This window comes from Dermacentor variabilis, chromosome 2 (genome assembly GCF_050947875.1).
Source record: "Dermacentor variabilis isolate Ectoservices chromosome 2, ASM5094787v1, whole genome shotgun sequence".
Taxonomy (NCBI): Eukaryota; Metazoa; Arthropoda; class Arachnida; order Ixodida; family Ixodidae; genus Dermacentor; species Dermacentor variabilis.
Genome location: NC_134569.1, coordinates 73,706,474 through 73,725,966, shown reverse-complemented (window position 1 = coordinate 73,725,966; position 19,493 = coordinate 73,706,474). Strand labels below are relative to the sequence as shown.

Below are 19,493 nucleotides of genomic sequence, written 5' to 3'. Positions count from 1 at the left end.
ATCCTGCTATGGCGAAGCCGGGTAGTTTCAGAACGCAAGTAAAAGCCATTATTCAGAGTCACCTATACGTTGCCTGTTTCCCCGCTGTTCGAAAAATCATACGCACTCAATATGTATTAGTATGTGCCCGCCCACCGTTTATGTTCTCGTCGACTCTGGCCTTGACTCGGACAAGCTCAGCTCGCTGACGATATCGCTGGGTGGCGCCGTTGCGTAACAATGGAACAGTAGCGCAGCGGTTTTCTTTTCGTGCAGCTGGTCTCCGCCGCGTCTTGTCGGACAAAGAAAGTTAGGGAAATTGTTCCCGCCCATTACGTATGCCCCGTAATGAACAACTCGTGCCGCGTTCGTTTTAATTTTACGTACAATGGCTCCGCGCGCACGAAACTAGGCACGCCCCCTTCCCGCGCGTGATCTCTATTATTCCGCTCGCGTAATATCGGTCAGCGCGCTTGCTTGTTTTACTGCGTTGTGCTGCGGGAAAAGGCCGAGATTCCCATCGCGGGCTCGCTCTGACTGAGATATCCGCTGTGCAAAAAAAAAAAAAAAAAAAAGCACGCGTATACAAATGGAGGCGACAGATTGCACCGTGATAGACCGGCCATTTGTATTAAGGCCGGCTGTCTCAGAACTCAAAGGTTCAAGAGAGAGAAAGAGATGATTTTGGCAGTTTGTTCCTAATTATCCTGGCTGGTTTTCATCTCACGATGCCTGGAACAAATTCATAGGGAGAGAACTTTAATTTTCGACACAAGCGGTAGTAAGCTACAGAAAGGTGGTCTACAGTTCGAACAATTGCACGCAGAACCGAGCCTTAGTTAAAAGACAGTCGGCAACATTTCACTGAAAACTGCGTGATTCAAGAAGCATATGGAAGTTGGTTTGCCTCATGCCGTTTCAGCGGCAAACGGTATGAAGTGTGTATACCGCCGACCTTACGATTCTAACGCAGCTGCTCTCCAAACACTCTCCCCTTTTAAATTTCCCGAAATGACGCACGTGTACACGTTCCGCACAGTCTGGAACTCTCTCTCTCTCTCTCTCCTTCCCAGGTTGTATGATTCAGTGAAGGTCGTTTTGTTCGTGAAACAAAGAAAAAAGTCCTGTTGTCGCATCGCATAGCTAGCTGCCGCCGACGCGCCGACACGATGAGACACTGACTGATCGCGTTGTCGTGCGCGCGTGTGTGCCTTTGACTTTCCTCCGTCGATGCCCTCCGCCATTGTTAGCGTGCAGCCGAGGTTGCTTTTATACCCCTACGCACGTCGGCCGCCCAGGGGGATCGCGTGTTTTCTTCCATGACGAAAGAAGACGCCCGCGCCGACGCCCCGTTTCTAATTGAAACCTTCATCAACCTCCACTTCCCCTTCACCCTTCGTGCTTGTCAAGCGCATCGAAAAAACAAACAAGAACAATAACCATTCGTAATGTTAAAGTCACCGCTAGTTTTCTGACCTTGCTGTGAGACCCACAAGCGTTCCTAGTCATTGCACTAACTCTTTGCCCTTGGTCCTTCGGCAAACGAATGAAGGGCGCTTGAATTCGTTATAAAGAAACTCCAGCTCTACTACCTCGATGACCCTGCAACCTCAGTGAAACTTCGTGAATAGCTTTCATTGCGTATGTGTTGTCCTGGGTGCACGTGCCACTACATCATTCGCGTTTCATCGTTACGATGCACAGCATACGAGGCCTGTGGAAAGGCTGACACTTGTACTTTCTATCGAAGTCCTCCAGCACCTCTATCTCTGTGTGGCAAAGTTCGCCTCTCTTAGCACTCGCTGGTGGTCACATTGTGTGTGTGTGTGTGTGTGTGTGTGTGTGTGTGTGTGTGTGTGTGTGTGTGTGTGTGTGTGTGTGTGTGTGTGTGTGTGTGTGTGTGTGTGTGTTGCCTTTAGTCAACGTGTCGCTGACGTACGAGCAGCGTTTGTATCCCAGGGGAAGGGTGTTGTCTAGCGCGGAACTATGCATGGCAGTTATGAAAATCTTTTACATACCCCTATTTAATGCACACATTGGCTAATCTGTCGTAAAAAAAAAGGATTGCATAAATTCAGGCCCAAATTGAGGCCATATGGAATGCTATGAATGAGCCAAAAGAAAAAAAAAAGGAAAACAAAGAAAGTTCTCGAGCAATATCTCCAAAACGGAGTATAGTCCTGTTTTGCTTGCGCAGTCTCTCTGTTTAATGCACACATTGGCTAATCTGTCGTAAAAAGAAAGGATTGCATAAATTCAGGCCCAAATTGAGGCCATATGGAATGCTATGAATGAACCAAAAGAAAGAAAGGGAAACAAAAAGTTCGCGAGCAATATCTACAAAACGGAGTATACTCCTGTTTTGCTTGCGCAGAGTCTCTGTCTTGACATACACCGCCATCGCATGCACTCCCGCGTCACACATACTGCACCGAAAGAAGTACCAATGCCCCCTGCTATCCATAGAGAGCTGGAGTGGTCAAGCAACCGAGGCGCTGTCAGGGGCGTTATTTTTCCTATTGAGCAAGTTATTGAAGCAACTTAACGTTATCATTGTAATAAATTTCCTTCTCTCTGAGTGCTTCTAATTTTTTGCCCCTGCACAGGACAATGACTTCCGTCGAGTCACTTTTACGCAACTTCTATGCTTTATTTCTTGGTGTTACTGAAAATGCAAGTTTACTGGACTTTCAAGCGCTCACTCCCTTCCTCGCTTCGTGAGAGTGACATTTGGCTGAAAATTCTTGCCGTTTCTCAACTTCAGAATAGAGACAGTCACAGTTTCATTGTGTTAAAGAATGCAGTGCGCTTGGAGATCAGCTACCTCGTTCAGCAAGCTTGCTTGGCGGTATGCACGGTATTCTACGTATGCTCCCGAGCGCGACACTGGCCTACGAGAACCCGCGGGGTTACATAAAGACATGTCCATAACAGGAAAACGAAAGCGGTGGTCACGTATGTATTCCGGTGCGGGGGCGTGAATATCTCATGCATCCGCATTTGACAGCAGGCGACACGGTTCATTGGCTGGGAAGGAGGGGGGGGGTGAGGGGAAGAAAGAAGCGTGACGCACGTATGCACGGGAGGCAATGAATGTGACATGCCTGCTGCCGTTTCAGTTATTTATTAATATTTTGGGGTAATCTCAGTAACAAAGCTGTAAAGCAGTGCCTTAATTTCTGCGGTTGACGCTCGCCCTGAATATTATGCATATCGACCCTAATTTGTAATATTATGAAAAATTAATTATCCTTCAGCCGAAACTGGCTTGCACGTTTTAGTTCTCTGCCTTTTTCCTACAGAAAGTGGCCGATGTAATGATTTACGCAGACATCTACTGAAGAATGCAAGCCATTTTACCTTTTTATTTTCAACTGCTGCCGGTGCTGGTACAGTAATTGTGCGTTCCATACAAGTGCAGTTCGCAGACTTCGCACTAGCTTACGTTTATTGTACAAGAACTAAACACCCGACTATCACCTGTATGAACCAAGACAAGACTTCCAGCTTTTTGCACGTTCTTACGCTATTTCAATGCCGAGGCTGTGACCTGCAATAGATGATGATGATGATGAAAAACTTTATTTATCCCTCTTTAAAGGGAAGGGGGGCAACATAATAGAGGGTGGGGGGAGGAACTACTTGAAGTAGGCCTCCTCAATCCTCTCAGCCCACTCCAGGATGGCCTCCTGAGGATCGGGCCTCGAGCTGCGCAAGGCAGCCTCCCACTGCTCCTCACTAGATATTAATTGCTTGAGGAAAGGGGGAAGGGGATGCTTAGGGCACCCCCACGTGATGTGGTTTAAGTCTGCTTTGGGAGAGACACAGAATGACGCAAGTGGGGCTTGCGTACCAAGAGCCCAAAGTATGCTTTCGTTTTGCTTAGGGGTGTGCGAATAGCGATTTTTTTCAGACCTAATCGAATACGAATCGAATAGTTTTCGAATAATGAATAGCCGTTATCTCAATTAATATAATAGGATGTACACATCCCAGTATTATTAAAGTTAGCTCGTTTCTGTATGTACACAATATACATAGTATGTTATAAAAATAAGTTTATTAAAAGCACAAATAGAGCATTAGGGCCAAACAAGCAGTTTCTTCGCCAGCACAGGGCTCTTCAGAGAGCGCTAGTGATCACTACACTGCCTATAAAGTACGACTACCTAAGTGACGTAGCCTGCTCCACTACGCATGTTCTCATGTCTTACATCTATACTATGCCCGCGCGGGTGAAAATTTCTCGTGCTTTTCTCCAATTTTGTGTTTATTCGGGTGCAATTGACGTTCTGAAACATTCGAACTACATTCGCATTTACGAATAGTTACTATTAGATTGGAAGACCGAATCGAATAGCTCATTTTTCGGTTCGTTATTCGGTAGTTCCGAATAGTCACACATCCCTCGTTTTGCTGGCATTCAAGCGGTTTGCGTACGCAGAACGCAGGTCCCTTGCGTCCCCTAATCTAAAACTCCGTAATACAGCGCATTCGCGCTGACGACGCACCGCCAGTTATCTGCAAATCGCGATCATGTGCTATAGCTGAATCTGGCTCACAACCAACGCGCGTTTTTATGCTACAAACTGTTACTGGTCTTAACTGTTACATACTTTGACTAGCCATTAGTAAAGTGTGCGTTCCAACAGTCAATTGTTGTTACTGGCAGTTTTAGAGGCAACGTACACTTAAACGGCGTAAACTGAAGATATAGGAAGGGTGAGCACACTTCGGACGTCAACAGCTAGAAGAAGAATAAAAAAAAGCACGTGTATGTAACCGGTGGTAATAGAAGACTGACTCCGTGCGATATCAAAAAAAAAAAGAAAAGAAAAACATCGCATGTACGGCTTTAGCGAAATGAGCCGGAAACTAGCTGCTGGGACGACCATGCCTTCCTCTGTATACGCTGTCAATGACGTGCATGTAAATGCTCGCTGACCTTCACAGTCCGCGTTATCCAGAGCACGACTGCCTATACAATGCCGGCGGATGCGGGACATCCTGCTGAGACCGCAGTCGTCGCGTCGGCACGCGAAAGTCAGCGCCGGCTGACTGGCAGAAATGCTCGCATATAGAACAGACATACTTGCGTATACATGGAACACGCTGTGTACAGTCAAAAGGGAGACTTACTTGAAAAGCGCGGCTGCTGGGTTCAAGGTTAAACGGTTAAACGCCCTTGATTGTGTGACTTGAGTGTATCTGTTACTGCCATGATGGCTCAAGACGCGTCTCTAGCCCTGAACAGTTGCGCGCGAAGCTCAGCGCCGAAAAATCGTGACTGACATCACGGTGTTGAAGCGAGAGGAGGCCATACCCTTAACCCTTTCGGTTCCAAATTTTAGTTTATATTCTGTGAAACTCAACTGATTTGTATTCTACGCAACTCAACGGGAGAAGAAGTGAAAATAGATAAAAAATGAGATCACAAAGCAGTTCTTTTTTCACTCTTTGCGAGAGCCATTTGTTCTAATTCAAGTGGGGGGAACTTTGGGCCATTTGGTCCGATATATTTAAAGAGGTAAAGAACCGCGACTTCAGACGGGACGTGACGAAGGAGTGGACAGGACCTGTCCACTCCTCCGTCACGTCCCGTCTGAAGTCGCGGTTCTTTTTTTCTTTAAACATTCGTTCTAAGTTCGGTATGCTCCGGGAAAGCTTGCGGAGATCTAAACGTCTTAATTAGAACAACAATTGCGTGAGTATCAAATGGCCCAGAATCGTTCAAAAAGTTTGTTCATTGGCATGCCTAAGAAATTTCGCGTGCATTATAGGTGGCGGAATCGAATGAAATATGGCGATTTACGTGTCATAAGCACGTTCTGATTATCAGGCACGGCGTAGTGGGGGATTGTGGATTAAATTGTTTCTTTAACGTGCACTTAAATCTAAATACCCGAACGTTCTTTTCTTTTATTTTTTATTTTAGGTGGCGGGCTCGAAAGATGGAGCTCAGGCGCTTTATCTCAGCATGCGGCAACGTACATACTTTTTTTTTCTAAATTTCAAGGAGAACTACGATTCCACCACGTCTGCGATGTAGAAAGCCACGAAAACGCTGCTGCGTTTCTTGAGATCTACCAGCCGGTATCACCGCTTGTTGACTCACTGAACAGGTTCTGTATGCGTGTGCCTGCATACTGTGAACTTTTCTTCTCTCTTCTAGTCATCTTTTGGTCCCATTCTTTCCTTTCCCCAGCTCAGGGCAGCTAGTAGGGCTCAGCCTAGTCCAACCCTCTCCCTTTCTTTTATCACTCCCCCTACTTTTCCTCCTCCTCTAACTTTCGAAAGATAACCAACGATCTGCGACGCTAAGTCCACACAAATGTAGTAATTCGCGTTGCTTGCATTCTGATTTCTCAAGGTGGTCTCAGCTTTTGTTATCTGTGTCGCATATTTCTTGCGAAGCAATAGGATTGCTACAGGAAAAGCTGGATCAGAAACAATTAATAAAACAATATATATGTGTTCATTGGCAATTAATGGGAAACCAACGCTTTAGGCATGCTAATCAGCATTTAAAACAACGACAAGAAACAACAGAATAAACGATATGTCACACTGCAGTCGTAATCTAGTTAAACCGGTGAGTCGCGAAGTAACGCCAGTCTATTTTCTCGTAAAAGCATACCTCGACAGTTCTGTCTGCTAAGGGCGAAATTAATGCACTCTGAAGTTGAGAACAGATGTGTAGTTCTGTGAAACTGTAGCGCACTTGCATGTTGTTAATAGCCGCTTATTATTCAACAACAACAACAAAAAAGTGGGAGGGGAAGGATAGGGAACGTAATTTTTTTGTTCTGGTTGTTTAAGCGTATCATGAAAACGCAAACATTTACACATTTTCTGATTCCCCTCATTGCCTTTTCGTGAGCCCATCCATACATGCAAAGATTACAAGAGAGAGAGAGAAACATTTGTTAACGCATTTCAGTCCGATCGTCGCTGTTAGAGTCCAGGTGGGTCCCGCAGGTCATGATGCTTAGTTCATTTGTTTGAAGCCCCATTGACGTGTTTCGCCCTGCAATATGGCCAGCAGCGGCCATAGTGTAAGGCGTACCTCTTGCGGTGAAGCGGTCCAGCTCTCCCAGATGTTTGGAACTTTACGTTTCCGCTGCATTTCTTGCACACACGAGATAATTTGTGCGAGGTCCTTACTCGGCACGCGCCAGCCGGAACCACTGTGCTTCCAACCTCTCTATCTGGACCCCGGTTAACCCCATCTATAGCGCTCCTGGCGAGTTCCAAAAAGGCACTGCACCTGTGCAGTCTGCGTACGCCTAGGAGGTTTCCGCTAAAGTTTGCCAGAGTTCGTTCCCCCAGCGCCTCGCGATTTCTGAGCGTCTTCGCTTGACAGGCGTAGAAAGTCCCGTTTTCTCCGAAAGCGGGAAAGCTCGGCGAAGAAGAGCGCTTCTCTTGTGCCTCGTTTACCGCGCGTTCTTGAAAGAAGGCTTGTTTCGTCGGCCCCCACAAGTAGCCTTGCCGAGGGATCAACTTTGCAAGGTAGTATTTTCGGCTTCATTGCGCCGACCGTCCTGGCGTCCCAGCTCCCCGCGGCTGTCTGTGCGTTCTTTGTTCAAGCGCGACGGTCCCTATAGAAGCCAACGCGAATGTACTCAGTCTTCGAGGCCCCGGGCCTTAACGCTACGTGTCGCGAGGTGGCCAAAAAAGGAAAAGAGAGGCGAAGACAAACAGGAACAGCGAGAATGGAATCCGAACAAAGGAAAAAAATAGCACGAAATGGCTGCGCCCCTATAGCTATATATATAATAGAAAGGTCTCGCAACCTTTCGGTCGACTGAAAAACAGCACCCCGCATGCGCGAAGGAGAGTCGAAATATGACGCAGCATATAAATTCGTGCGGTGAAGCGGAAGGCAAAGAATGTTCGTGGGAGAGCGGGATAATGGGGGGGGGGGGGCGCATTCGGCGTGTTCTGCATGGCTTTAGAGTTTTCGGGTCGGTGTCGTCGGTGTAAGTATACGCGGCAAAAGGGGTCGATGTTTGGGGCCGCTTTCTGCCCCGCCCCGTGTATATGAATGCGGTCCCTCTGTATTCGTCTGCTTTTGGACGAGGATAAACTGCTCATTGTTTTCCGAAACAAACCCCACCGGATACGGCAAAGTGACAAATTGCTGACATTTCTTTTTTTTCGGCGCTCATCTCCCCGGCGCATCGCGCCATTTGCTTCTGTATATACACAGCCGGTATTTTGGCGTAGAAACGGTCGCTCGTTCTGCTTATGCCAGTCTAGCTGTGAGGTCCTCGTTCGTTTATTTCCTCTTTCTTTCCGGCATGCGCAGCGCTAAGCGATCCGAGTGAGAAAACAAGGGTTCGTCGAAGCAGTGTGAAGACTAAGAATGCTTTGTTGTGTAGAATCTGACCTGGAAGCTAAGAGATCTAGTCGCATGACAAGACAATGAATTGGCGTCGTCGTGACGATATATGCGAGTGGCGCACGTGAATGAGTAAAAATCTAGCGCCTGGCATGATTTCTGGCAGAAACGACAACCGCGATTGTTAAGAGGAGTTATAAGCATCCTATGCCTTTCTTCTTTTCCTTCTTTCTGTCGTTCCTTCTTTCTTTCTGTTTATTTGCAACGTTAAGAAAAACAAGGCTTAATCCCTTACTCTAATTTAACTTTTACTCAGGTTTTGTTGTTTTCAGTAAACGTGGGCCACTTTGGCAACCGAGCGTGTCTGTCACCTGCATCTCAAGATATTCTAGTCAAATCCATTACTCCGTGTACCGGTTCTGCCACCGTACGTCCCATATGCGCTCTTATATTTAACGCTGTGACGTAGACGCACCAACCCGGCTGAACGAAGCCTCAGCGTTTTCGTTCTCATATATGCGTATACGATGCTCCAGGCGTTTGGCGACCATATGCGCAGTCTTGCGTGTTCATACGTGATGACGACAAGCCTCAGACGTGGCACGTACTCGCACATTGGCCATCCACGCTTTCTGTTTGCTTCTTCTTCTTCTTCTTCTTCTTCTTCTTCTTCTCTTTTTGACGGTACATGTCTTCTATCGCGCGATGCTGTGTCCTCGACGCAGTGTGCCTTACCCCTTCTGCGAATAGCTAACACTGCTGCCTCGAATAACGCTTAGCGCAATCACGCATTTACGGCCATCGTGGCTTTTCCAACGCGTGCCGCGCAGCGCCATGGGCGCAAACAGGAAGCCGTTTGTTCGAAGCAGCCAGACAGCACCTCTCGGGCGAATGTTTATTGCCAGCCTCTTGTAGTGCTCAAAAGGGGCACCACTGTTTGAAGGTGGTACAGGGACGCATGTAACTAACATTTATCCTATATAGCTAAAGCCGCGTACTTGAAAAAGCAAGGACGCACACAAAACGAGGGATGACGCGAAACACCCAGTGTGTGTACTTATTTTTGCTTCTATTCGTATTCTTTGAGTGCGTTGCTCTGAATTATGATAACCAACTAGCCCTTCAGTACATTGGGGAGAGGGAGAGAGAGATGCAAATGAGAGAAAGGCAGGGAGGTCAACCACACTTGAACAGTACCTCGGAAATTTTGGCAGTGCTTCCTGCTTCCAACGCTGACAACGTTTTTGTACTATCACGCCCTCGTTTTATGGTTTCGTTTCTTTTTCTTTACTTTTTTGTACTGTCTAAGCGCTCGTGTCATCGTGTACGTTGGTCTGAAGTAATCTATATTGTTTCGGGTTCTCATTGAGCGCTTTGCTTATAGCCTACTATCTACCTGGAACCGACAGCGGAATAGAGTGAGGGGGAAAAAAAGAACGGCTGCGCGACAACCCTCATTTGCTGAAAGGCCGTCTGTTCCATTTCTGTCTCACTGAACCCGCTCTTCCTTGTCGAGTACCGTGCCGCCTTTCCCATGGGTCTGTAATCTCGTCGACGTTCCTTATCGGTCACTATCACTCGTTCTACTTCTCATGCCTTATCGGAGCCGGCAGGATGCGCTTAGCGTTGCAGGCACAAGCCCTCAGCAAAGGGGCTCAGATGGACAAACCCTATACCTGCAGCACGAAGAGACGGAGACAAGCTGCTGCCCATTGATAGGCAGCGAGTAATCTCTGCCCTTTTAACCCTGTCCCCCGTTACTCTTTGCAGCTCACTTGCATCGACGTTACTATGTGCGCGAGCAACTTCACCTTGTCGGCCGGCCGGCAGAGAGAGAGAGAATGAACTTTGTTTGGAAGTACCCTTGTCTGGGTTTCTTGTATCTTCATTCAGCCAGGTGTACCGTTGCGATGAGCTCGAGCACGTGTGTGTGCGTGTGTGTGCGTGCGTGCGTGTGTGTGTGTGTGTTATTTTATTTTTATTTATTATTATTTCTTTGCTGAGTCACTCCTCTAGGGTTGTCGATCGTTCTTTTTCGGGAAGGAGGCCAGGCTGCACTTTATAACAGGGGGGCTTTCCGAGCATTCCCACAACTGAGCATTGCCCGGATAGCCATTGCGTGCCTAAAAGATCTTATATGTAAATGCCCTTATATGTACTACGACATGTGTAGTGCGCTGTTTGCAAAGAATGCCTCGGCAGCCGAAGATGACATTGTACTTCGAACGAAGTCGCTTATTTCATGAGAACTTTGATAAATTGAGGGACCGGTCCACTAACCTCAAGAGTCGCAAGCGTAGCGCACAACACCTGCCGCACTTGGTACAATCCCGTACTTTTCTTGCACCAGATAGAGCCGATTATAGTCGTGGTGTGCACAGTGACCGTACTACATTGCGCAACCGTGCGTTTCTGATTGTTTAGTTGAAGTGTTAGTCGGGATGTGCTACACTGGGTATGCGGACAGTTTATGTTCTCTCTCTTCTTTGTCTCTTTCCATCCCTTGATCTCCTCCGCCTTGCAGGATAGCAAACTTTACGTACGTCCGGTTGAACTCTGCTTTTGCTTACATTTCTTTCTCCCTATCTGTCTGTACTGTCTGCGCAATGTTAAAGTACAGGCGTACTGGGGCAAGTCTTGCATTCTAAAATAAAATAAAGAAAGGATAGAAATTCTGGCGTTTTACATGGCGAAACCACAGTCTTATTATGAGGCACGCCTTAGTGGAGGACTCCGAATTGATTTTGGCCACCTGGGGTTCCTTAACGTGCAGCCAATGCTCGGTACACGAGCGTTTCTGGATTCAGCTCCCATTGGAATGCAGTCGTCGCGGCCTTGGATCGATACCGCGACCACGTGAATTTGTATCGTAGCCATTGATCTTGCTAATATGCCGTTCTCCCAGGAGCAGACCGATGACTACACGCGGCAGTTAACTAGGCACGGCAGTGATGGGATTGCAAGCCCTAAAGAAACTACGCTTTTTCATGTAACCTTGATTAGTTAATCTTCAGAACTATCGACCTCGTAACGGAAAATACGACTCACATTGTTGCGTCCAGCATTAAGCTACGAAATGTAGAATACAGAGAAAGGTGCGTCATACCAGAGTCCTTTCACGCAGCCTGATACAATGTGTTAGTTTTTCAAATTGCTTTTCTTTTTTCTTAATAGTTCGTACAGAAATTGCATGACAAAACTGATTTTTTTTATCAGCTTCCGCAACCTCCATTAACGTGGCTTTAAGTAGCTCATGTCGAGAACTCCTGGTAAAAAAATAACGAAAAAAAATAACCAACAAAAAGTTTTTAAATAGGACTCTAGTATCAGCAACGCAGCAAGCTGCACTAAACTTAGGAGCGCTGTCCCGCTCAACGTTACATTGTTTCGTTCGATGGCATCAGTGGCATCTGTGAGGCTGAGTTCCGCGTTAATTATCGGTTGCACACTGTCGTGGCAGGACATTGGCCCGGCCTGTTATGATCACTCTTAACAGATAAAAAAAATGACAAATACGATAGAGAAGGCCCGGAGGAGACGGGTGATAGACAGCCCCGCTACATGTTCCAGTCGGGACACGGACGTCTGGATGCTGCAGCACGGCTGACGTGGAAGCTTCGCTACGTGCTAGACCCCGAGCGCTGTTTTCATCATTGCGAACATCGATTCAGGCTGGCTGATCGTGCACCGTACACCGATGTGGTGTAGTAAGTGATCTTCTGTTACTTGAAACTAGACGGGCGCCTCTCGTTGTTACTTTCGCTATAGTAGTGTCGGCCACAAAACGTTTATACGAAACACAAAGAGCCAAGCAAGAGAAGCAAAAGTTAGACGCTCGGTCTTGGAGAGTGCATGGAAATCTCTAACCCATCCTGTATGGTCGGCGCTTTCACTATTTCTTTCGTTCTTCGTGGAAACCAAAGACCGTGTGCAAAAGTAGCAGGCTTCCGCCTCCCGGTTTCAAACCTTATTTTACTCTCGACAAACTTGTGAGCGTCGTTTATTTGAGTATCTAATTCGTACACTGAATTACGTCATAGTGACAAATAACTGCTGTTGCACCATTAGCTAGGTGGTGCTGAAGCAGTTAGCCATGCCATATTCAGCGTCATTGCCGCGTGAACTCAAGGTTGAATTGACGCCGCTGTTCGTACGTGTGCGCCAGTGCGGTAGCCATTCACGGCAGCTGAAGACATCGCCAATCAAGTTAATAATTGTTAAAGACAAACGAAAGGTGAAAGGCAGAGAGGTTAAGCAGCTATAACAGAAAATCCGGTATATGCATATACACAAAACGAGAGAGAGGCAGCGAGCACTGACACATTACTAAAGCATTGTATCACGTGCAGCACAATGAACACCAATTAAGGCTAAAACAGCTTTTGCAGGTTTGTTGTCGCTGAGAAGGGCAGCAGTGCCTTTGTCTGTCGCCCTCTGGTGCGATGGCTTATGAAGTCGCCATTCCAAAGTAGTTTATTCCCATGGTTGCCCGATCAACACGAGCTAGCGCAGTCGCGAGTTATCGTATCTGCAGATACGATAACTCGCGACTGCGCTACTGTAGCGAGAACCGTCACACTGCAAATGTTCACGGGTCTCTTCGCGACCACAATCAGCACATGCTACGTTGTAGGCCGTTCCAATCCGAAAAGAAAGTGACTGCACAGGCCACACCCGGAAGTGCTGCGAACTTCAGGCTAAACACCTCAACATTTCTCTTCGTCCGTGCTCCGTACAAGCTGTCGCTGGTTGCGCATGTATAAATACGCTTGTTTTTTCTTAACAAGTCGCACCAAGAAGCCATGGACTTACGTGTGTCCACGCTTCTGTCGAAAATCTTCGATCACGGTTTGCAGAGCAAAGGAAGCATAATTTGGCAGCTGTTAAATCAATTATATATGCCATAACCTATAAGTTAGTGTGAACGCGTGTGTGGACGTGAGTCCGACACGTACAGATGCTGCAGACCCACGGGCTCGTGCTTGTATTCATGGCCTCTCACATTTAGTGGCTGCTGTCGAAGGCCGTTTGTACTGTGGCTTAGCGAGCCTTTTGAGCGCTCCAGGCAGGTGGGCGTCTTTCCTAACTTGGCTTTTTGACACATTATGGATACCACGAAAAATAGTCAACGTTGAAGCATAGATTTGACTTCTGTGGAGGGTGCGAAATTCCCAGGAATTGGCAGAACTCAAATTTTCAATCGCAATGTTCGCCTTAAGCTTGACGATGCTTGCAGTAAGGTGATATCAGGCTTCATCCGGCTACTGCTTTGGTACATGTGTTTTGCATTTCGCTGTAGAAGCTTTTGTTTTTTCTTTTTATATAACTGCACACCGATGTGAGGTGGAAGCGCCGTAGAACAAATAGAAGTTTTGTAGTCCTTGTTCATTTGTGGAGCTGTCAGCCTTCCGTCCGCTGGCATATGTTCCCCACACTGACACTCGCACCTGCTCATCAATTTACTTACATCTGTTAGTCGCCTGCAAAAGAAATTTAGAGAGAAGGGAAAATCTTGTTCGTATGGATTTCTTTGGTCTCTTGCGTGCATCTTATTTCGTTATTCCGACGATAACGACGTAACCTTCAAGGTTTTTTGGCTCTCCGAGGCAACATCTTTCTGCGTGCGTGTCCGCGCGTTTGACGTAACAGCCTTATCGAGCACACAGACAGCGACGAGAACTGCGGGTGGAGCGAGGGAGTGCCCACGATCATTCTTGGGAAATGCGTCAACGCACATGCAGTTAAAAGATGCACAGAAACGATGCCGCGGGGGAGGCTGCAATATATACGAGCGAATGGATAGTAGTAGTGATAATACTGAACGAAAATCAGCCGACGTAATTCGCCGATCTGGAGAAACGTGCATATCTGGTAGCAAGAATCGTACAGCCATAGCGTGTGTACGTTATTGGACGTTCACCCACCTAAATCGTGGGCATTATCTCTTTTGGCTTCTTCGTCCGCCATTTGTTTATGATCGGTGTAACATCGGTTTGTAAGGTAACCGGATAAGGCGCTGACGTCTCCACGTGCGAACTAGGCCACTGCCAATTTATAGCAGAGCGCGGCCGATGGAATAAGGTGTGTGTGTGTGTGTGTGTGTGTGTGTGTGTGTGTGTGTGTGTGTGTGTGTGTGTGTGTGTGTGTGTGTGTGTGTGTGTGTGTGTGTGTGTGTGTGTGTGTGTGTGTGTGTGTGTGTGTGTGTGTGTGTGTGTGTGTGTGTGTGTGTGTGTGTGTGTGTGTGTGTGTGAACAGGGGGGGCCGTGTGGGGTAGGTGAGTGGAGGGGAGGCGAGTTCGCGCGCTGAACGGTGTGTCACGGCGATTATTATCGTTCGCACAGCGGCACGCCTTTTCGTTGCCCTATTCGTGTCGACGGTGATTAGAAGGGGCGTGCCCAGTAACAAAGACTTCAAATTACAGTCCGCTCGCCGCGCCCGGTCAACGTATGACACGTATATGCGGTAGTGTGAACGCGTCGCGGTCATTGTATATCGAGGGAGAGAGTGCGAAGGAGAGAACAGGGAAAACGACGAAATTGACGCTGGTCCAACGACGCAGCAACGTAGCCTTTTCGGAGGCAGCTGTCAAACCTGCCCGTGAGAAACGTTTGAGATGTGGAGCAGCGCTTCGTTTTCTTTTTCCTTTCTTTTTCTCTTTCTTTGTTTATTTCTTTTTGTCTACGTTTACGTCTACGTTTGCATACAATGCGAAGCTTACGTGCTGTGATAAGCGAGGCGACCGCGTAGGTTTTATATTCGTTGAGAACTGTGTCGCGCGCTCCGCGTAGGCTTCTCTCTCTTCATTAGCGCTGCAGCGGCAGGACAAGGAAAGGTTGTGGCGAGTCAGGAAGCTGCGCGCGGTTCATATCTTCGGTCCGGCTTGCTTGGCTGCCAAGACTCGGCGTCACATGTATTGCGCTGGGGACGAAAGACGCCGTTTATCGGGCGATCTAGATTCGTGTGGACGGCTTATAAGATTGCAGAACGCACTGTAAACACCGGCCCTGTTTGCGTCGTTAATTCACGCTGCGTGGGTCCGTATACTCCGCTTCCACGCGAAACTCGGCCATCTGCTTTGTTGAAGCCCCTTAAATTCGCTTTTGTATGAAGTGCGCGACGACACTTACGTGTAGCGCAGGTGGTGGCGTTACTTCTGTATGCGGGAACGTGTGTAACCAATCAAACATGACTCTGAACATTGCAGTCTTCGTTGCTTGCATCAAAATGGTGCATATATGTAAACATAGAACGTCCAGTTCAGGGAAAGCACACATACGTACGGGAATAACTTTATCTTATTTGGCTATGAGTATCCTGCTATCTTCATAATATGAAGTGGTAAATTAAAAGACAACGAAACTCAAGGTCGCTTTTGCTTTTATTGCTCCTTTTGCATATCCTGGGCCAGAATATACTCGAGGAAACACGGCTGCACGGTTCTTTCACGTTCTGTGTGCTCACAAACATTCGGGCGGGTGACTTATGCGTTAATCGCTCTAAGAATTTCGAACTGACATGTCTTATGTATGGGCGAGTGGCGTAGATGCGAACATCTCACCGGTGATCTACATTCCGAATTATGTGACATTTACGCCTTGCTTTTATGTTCTGCTCTTCAAGTCAAGCTAGACACACGCTTTCCGAGAAAACCCGAGCCATTACATCACGCAAACCAAGAACGGCTCACAGTTGTGCGCTGGTACCGGGGTCACGGAAACATTAAAGCGACAGCTGTATAAAAGTACCCGATAAGTCCACGCCGCTGCTCAAGGTTGTGCATTAGGTCTTAATGTGCGCGCCTTCTACGACTGGCACGTTCTGTCCTCGTTTTAGATGGAGATACAGACGATATCCATGCAGGAGCAGGTGCGGTGAAATGAATGCTCTAATCTGTCTAGTTCTGTTCCGACGCACTTGCGCCCACTCTTCGCCTGATAGCGTTTAACGCATTGCGAAAGATATACCGTGGGTCGAATGTGAGCGAGTGTCCCAGCAGTAGGCTTTTAGATAGCCCAACACTAGCGCGCAGCACTTTGCGTTAACCGACTTCTCTCTCTTTCTCTCTCTCTCTATCTGTTTTTTTATTAACTGCTCTTTTCCTCGTATGCCTTACTTCAGCGTGGAGCACTGGACCTCTTCTTCTCTCGTTAGCCACTCGGACATCTCGAGCTTCGTTTTGCTTGGAGGTCACCAACTTCACGCCAGTATAGCAGAAGCCTGCCTGATAAGATAGCCTCAACTTGCGGAAATTTAGTGTTTAAATTCAAAGCCACATGGCTTGACGTTTGACGTGCTACTTAGGAGCCGTCCTTGTTCCTTGATTCATTGCCAACCTTTATGTTCCCATTTCTGCCATTTCTCTCAACGCACTCACTTCAAACAGATCAACATGCAGGTTTCCTTATTCAGCATTTCCCTTACAGAATCGGCGGAATAATTAATGCTACGATGGGAGAAAAAAAATCTACTGCGTTAGCAACTTGACGAGACTGCTACTAACTCACGTGCCCGCTCGCTACTTCGATAAAAGGCTTGACCGTTAGTAGCTTGCCTTGACCGTTAGTAGCTCACATTTTAGTCGCGCAGACGATTACCCCGAAGCAAATTTATAGCAGTATGCCGGAGGGCCAGCATGTTAGCAGCCTGTATACAGCAGATTGGCGAACAGCCGCTGGGGCATAGCATTTGTCCATAAAGTAGCACAGTCGTTTACGGCTGAACTGCCTTCCCTTATCGAGCCCAATGCGCGCCGCTGACTGCGTCGGGCGAGCGGAAAAGCACGCCGTTTTTTTTTTTTGTCCTTCTATTATTATTTTTATTTTTCCTCCCCGCGGCAGTCGACTGGACAGCGTGGCGGCGACGGGAGCGTGCGGCCAAGGTCAGGTCGGCTGACCTGATGAAGCCTAGAGCACGTTCAGCTACGATGAGCTCATTGCTTGCGCCCCCTATCGATAGGATCTTCATCGGCCAATGTTCGGAGATTATTTTTCCGCGTCATTGCTTTTGAGTGCATGTCCACAATAAATTTTCTAAAAAATATTTTTTTATTTCTTTAGCAGCATCCGATATGCAAAATTTTGTAAGCCGACTTTACCACACATCTCGCTTGCCCTAACCAAGATAGCCGAGTTCGAGACACGCGTTGTGATAGCCTAAATGGAAGGAGGGGGGGGGGGGGGGGGTCAGGAATCTCACTAGTACAAATGTTGAAACTTTAATTACTACTCTAGCCCTGGATTCGCCATCTTGGTTGGATCAACCGAGGTGTGAGTAGAAACCGCACTTGCAGGTTTTGCATGTCGTCTGATGACTTCAGTTGAAGCGCGAGAGATTGTGTGGCATCAGGCCTAAGAGGCTACTCCGGATGCAATATGACTGAGAGGGGTTGCGATATATGCTCCATGAACGTAAGCTCACAATGGATAAAAAACATGCGCAGATACTTTAAGAGGCTATGCACAAAATCTTTACGAGCGATTTGGCCCTAAAGAGCACCAAAATTTCTTGGTTGTCCGTAGCGCACCATGAGCTTTTCCAAGGTATGGTGTGGCTACCTCCTGCGGCACTAGCAGGTACGCTCTTTTGTCAACAGTTTTCGAAGCTTTTTCGTCTTCAACAACATCAGTCGCTGGGCCTTGTCGCAAGATTTCTGTTGCGTGCCTGGCGCTAAGGGAAACCGTGGTGCAACGTCCCCCCCCCCCCCCACCCCACCTTTTTAAACAACGACGTTTTTTGTAGGAACAGTCTGTTGCTTTTGCACGCGCGTTTCAAGGGGTTCTTCAAATCATCTTTTCAGTGCAAGCAATGACAAATAGCACAGAGAAGCCCACACGGACAGCGCTGTGTGCTTTTCTGTGGTGTTTTTCTTTCCGTGCTCTGATAAAAAATATTTGGAAATGGTTGAAGGAAAAAAACCAGTGACAAAAGACAAAAGACAAGAAGAGAGGTTCACGCCACAACTCCAGTCGTTCTAGTGTGAACCTTTCTTCTTGTCTTTTGTCTTTTGTGACTGGGTTTTTCCTTCAGCGATGTACCAACTGGCCCGGATTTCAACCCCATTGAAAATTAATCATGAAGAACGATATATACATGTGTATGGGTTTGGACGTGTAACCTTTTCTTTGTTTTTATTTAACCGAACGTAATTACTGTCTTGGCGAGTGTTTTTGCCTAACGAATGACGAAGCTTTAGTTTTGATTAATTCTGTTTACCTGTTGAGTAGGCGCCTATGGTTACAGTCAGCGCCTCTCGAGGTCTCTCGCTGGTATACGCACAGCTGGCGGAGACGATGGTTTTACCATCTGCCGTCGAGGTGTACCACAGTCGCGCACAGCAGATTGTTCCCCGATAAGCGGGCTGGAAATCGGCCTTTTGTCCACGGGGTCACGTTGAAGAGCCGTATAGATAACGGCACTAAAATCGGCAGCTTCAAAAGGCCGCTCGCGCGCATGCTGTTTCAGCGACATATTCAGTCGAGCTAGTTGCATGACCTTGTTCTTTCAGCGTGTGGTCTTGTGCTGGACATACCCTTGCTGCAGCTAGCTTGTCAAGGAGCGAAATCGTGTGTGCTAGTGTCGTCGCAGGCCGCGAGGTGATTCCCGAGTCTGCTCTGTACGAAAAAGAGAACACAGCGCAGTGGGTGATAGGAAAAAAATCTCGCTCCTTCTACTGCCCCCCGCCGCTTATACTCATTGCAGGCCTTCAATGAATAAGAAAGAAGAAGAAGTGGAGATAATAGATTTCTCTCTCTCTTTCTTTCTTTCTTTCTTTCTTTCTTTCTTTCTTTCTTTCTTTCTTTCTTTCTTTCTTTCTTTCTCGAAGTGCGAGTGATGGAAGTATAGTTGTTCCCGCGGCCGCGGCCACGTGCGGAGCAGCGGGCACGTCCCATTTTCCTATTGCGCGCTGCAGCGTATATACGGGCGCGTTGCGCAAGCTTACGCCGTTTCCTACCGGCGCGGCTTCTTTCCTCGCTTCGTCCTTACCCGCCGAGCTTCCCATCCGTTACGTATTATACGAGCGCGGTTTTCAGCAGAACCGACACCACACCGCGGGGTCACGCTCGTACAGCCCCGCGAGCGGAAGGGAAGCACAGTCGGTCCTCGTCGGACACGGCAAATATCCGGGTTGGTGCCGACGCACCGTCGAGAACCGTTTAATCCCGGTGGGCCCTTG

General features: G+C 47.6%; 3 protein-coding genes across 5 annotated transcripts in view; 2 read left to right on the top strand and 1 right to left on the bottom strand.

Moving 5' to 3' along the window:
- LOC142572088 (uncharacterized) overlaps positions 1–7,264 on the bottom strand; it is a 159,306-nt gene extending 152,042 nt beyond the window's left edge. Inside the window, exon 1 of the mRNA XM_075680934.1 lies at positions 7,046–7,264. The gene's annotated coding sequence lies outside the window, so the exon portion shown is untranslated. The remainder of the gene's footprint in view (positions 1–7,045) is intronic.
- Svil (Supervillin) overlaps positions 1–19,493 on the top strand; it is a 360,495-nt gene that overhangs the window by 106,085 nt on the left and 234,917 nt on the right. The gene's annotated exons all lie outside the window — the stretch shown is intronic.
- LOC142572087 (uncharacterized) overlaps positions 1–19,493 on the top strand; it is a 40,106-nt gene that overhangs the window by 836 nt on the left and 19,777 nt on the right. The window lies entirely within an intron of this gene.